Source organism: Zalophus californianus, chromosome 14, assembly GCF_009762305.2.
Source record: "Zalophus californianus isolate mZalCal1 chromosome 14, mZalCal1.pri.v2, whole genome shotgun sequence".
NCBI lineage: Eukaryota > Metazoa > Chordata > Mammalia > Carnivora > Otariidae > Zalophus > Zalophus californianus.
In genome coordinates this window covers 26,786,996-26,790,601 of record NC_045608.1, presented here as the reverse complement: position 1 = coordinate 26,790,601, position 3,606 = coordinate 26,786,996, and positions in this window count along the sequence as shown.

The window sequence follows — 3,606 nt, the reverse complement described above, 5'->3', positions numbered from 1 at the left end:
CGCCGCGGGCTCCGCGCAGGCGCAGTCGGGCCGCGGGCGGGCGGGGTCGGGCCTTTGCTGCCCCCTGGCGGCCTCGCGGCCCTTTCATTACAGGTGGAGAACAGCTGCGCTCCACCCAAAGAGTCGCGTGGTGTCGCGGCCCACATCCTGGGTTCTGGAGCAAAACCCGTGATCACTTGTGAATTGCCTCGCTTCTCGAGCCTTGGGTGGTTGGTAGATGGGGACAGCAATCCCTACCTCACAGCGCCCAGACATTAAGCAACATGTGCTGTAGGGAGCTGGTGAGCAGCGGAGAAGGGATGCCGACCCAGACTGCCCCAGGGCCCGCGGGCCATCAGGCAAGGAGGCACAGTACCTGGGGCCCAGCATACTTTTAGCGGTTGTGTTGGTTTCTTATTGCTGCTATGACAATTAACACAAACTTACACAAATTTATTACTTACAATTCTGGAGGTCAGAAGCCCGGAAGGTCTCAATGGACTCTTAAGTTTGAAGCGTCGGTAGGGTGCGTTCCTTTCTGGGGGCTCTAGCAGGCAATCCGTTCCCTTGCTTTACCGGCTCCTAAAGACTGCCCATTCCTTGGCTTGCGGCCTCTTAAGACTATCTTCAAAGCCAAGAACATCCAGACGAGTCCTCGCGCTGCCTCCTCAGATTCCCTGTTCCTTTTTTTTTTTTTTTTTAAAGATTTTATTTATTTGACAGAGAGAGACACAATGAGAGAGGAAACACAAGCAGGGGGAGTGGGAGAGGGAGAAGCAGACTCCCCGCGGAGCATTGAGCCTGACGCGAGGCTCGATCTCAGGACCCTGGGATCATGACTTGAGCAGAAGGCCAACTGAGCCACTCAGGCGCCCCTCCCTGTTCCATTTTTTAAAAAACTCTTGTGACTGCCCAGCTGAGACAGGATAATCTCAGTATTGCAAAGTTAGATGATGGGGTGCCAGAGTGGCTCAGTGGGTTGAGCAGTAAACTCTTGGTTTCGGCTCAGGTCATGATCTAGGGGTCCTGGGATCAAGCCCCGCAGGGAGTCTGTTGAAGATTCTCTCTCTCCCCGCCTCTCCCTCTGCCCCTCCCCCCCCACACCCATGGGTTCTCTCTCTCTCTCTCAAATGGATAAATCTTAAAAAAAAAAAGTGAGATGTGAAACCTACATTCTGTCTGCAACCCTGATCCTCCTTTGCCATGTAATCTAACACAGGTTCCAGGTATGAAGACATGGACATCTTCGGAGAGGGCATTTTTCTGCCACAATAGAGGCTCACGAAAACGTTTTCTTTTCAAGCTAGAAAAAATAAATGAACTTTTAGATTAAAAAAAAGTTTTAATATATATTAATATATTCATCTTTATATTAATGCAGTTGTACAGTATAATTTAAAAAAATTAAAAAACATTTTTATGGAAGAAGGGCCTTCAAAAGCCATACTGCAGCCCCACCTCCTTGACTTTCAGGCCCACATATGGGCCTCTGTCCTTTCCAGGAATCACGGTCTCTAGAATGCTTCACTAATAGGAGGGGTTCAGTGAAGCAAGAAACCTTGGAGAACTAGCAGTTGGCTGATATGAAAGGAAACCATTTTGGGTAGATGTGAGCCTGGAGGGTAGGAGGTATTTAGGCAGAGAAAGCAGTGTGGGAGAGGGGCGCTGGCTCATGCCATTCTCCTACTTACACCTTCCTGGATCCTGTAGCCCCCTGTCAGTGTGGTGACCCCAAGCAAGGCTTCAGGTTACTTCTTATAACTTGTCCTACCTTGGACATATATGTTCCTTAGCTCATCTGGGCCTGTTTCCTTACCAGAAAAACGGGGACTATAGCAACCAAGCTATCTCATGGGGTCGTTGTGAGACCCTGCATCAGTGTTTCTCAAAGTCTGTCCAGAATGCCTGCATCAGGGTGACTGTGGGGTGAAGTTTGAGAACCAGGGCACAGGTGAAGCGGTGCTCGGCACGGGGCCTCCCGCACCGTGAAGTGGGGTGCCTGGGAAAGCTGGGACACCTGCAGGCCTCTTCAGCGAGGGCCCACATTCAACTCTTTGAAGCACTGATTCCACTCAAGATTCCATTCAAGGCTTAGAGATGACAGCAAAGTGAGGCACTGCCACTTGGCCAGGAGCTGGCCCCTTAGGGGCACTAGGCCAAGGCATTGCCTTTGAGATGACTTGGGCCCTGTGGCTTCTGTCAACCCCTCCCCGTCTGCATTCCATCACGCCTCAGCTTCTGGCTCTTGGCTTTCACCCTGGTGAAAGGAAGCTTTCAACGTCACCCACCCCACCCAGCCACTGATGTCCAGCTCTGCCTCTCTTCCCAGGCTGCGCCCCTGGCGTTGGTGAGCCGAGCACACAGAGCTCCTAAAGCACTCAGCCTGGGTTTCCCTCCCGCCTCTGCCCCCTCTGACTGAACCCTCTCCTGGTCCCCACATGTCCATTATTCCGGGTCCCCACCCAGAACCCTCTACTCCCGGGCCATAGGACCTCCTGAGTCTGCGGGTGGTCACACCTACCTCCTCCTATCTTCCCGCCCCACCCCTTCTCACATTGCCAGACTCATTGCAGAGGTGGGGTGACATTGCTCTTGGATTTTCAAACCATCAGCGGTGCTGTGACCTTGGAAAGAAGGTACAAACCCTCACCCCTGACTTCTGGGACTCCCACTTGGCTTCCTGTTGCCGGCAGTGCTGCTTTCTTAAAGGGGGCCCACAGAGCTTCCTTGGCTGCTGGTATCTGCAGGTCTTCAGGGGTCTGACTGATCCATGGTGGAGGGGGGAGTAGGGTCCTAACTGCAGGTCTATGGTGCCTTCTCCTGTCTAGCAGCCCCAGAAGGGGTGCCACACTCAACCGAGCAAATGCACCTGAGGCACCTAGTGGCAATATGCACCAGAGTCTCGAAGTGACCAGAATAGGCGTTGTCCGGGGCAATGGTCTGTGTCCAGCCAATTCAGCTGGACAACCAGGGCCTGCTTCTGTGGGTCACACACAAAGGCCTAGTCTGCAGGAGTTCTGCCCCCTGCTCCTCCAGGACAGGTCAGCCTGAAGCTACGGACCTCCCTGACCTCAAGGGCAGAAGGTGCTGTCCTAAGGAGCATGGAAGGCTGTTCTGGCCAGAGTGGCCCTCGTGTCTTCCTGTCCTCCTGGCTCCTGCAGCCACGTTGGAAGAGTTGTATGCTGTTGGGGATTCGAGATGAAGGGGCCCAGAAGGTAGACTCCAGCTTTGAATGCCAAGGACATTCATACACAAGGGACAGTTGCAGAGAAAGAGGAATGAACCCTTTATGATTAGTCCTGCTTGGGGCTGAAACCTCAGTGCAGAATCCCGGTAAGGAATAGGTAGTTTGGGTTTAAAGCCTAAGGTACAGTCTCTGCCCCCCTAAGCCCCTCTGGCCATCCACCTGGGCTGCCTGTGTCTGTGTCTGTGTCTGTGTCTGTGCATGTGCGTGTATCTCGGAGCAGAATGGAGTTGGGTCACCCTCCCATGGAGAAGGCCCTGGGTCCACCTGCTATGTGATGGGGTGGCAGAGCAGTCATAGCCCTGTGCCAGGGACACTACCCATTAGCAGATGTGGCCTTGCTGATGCCGCTGAGTCTGGTCCTAGCAAGAGGGCAGTGGGGG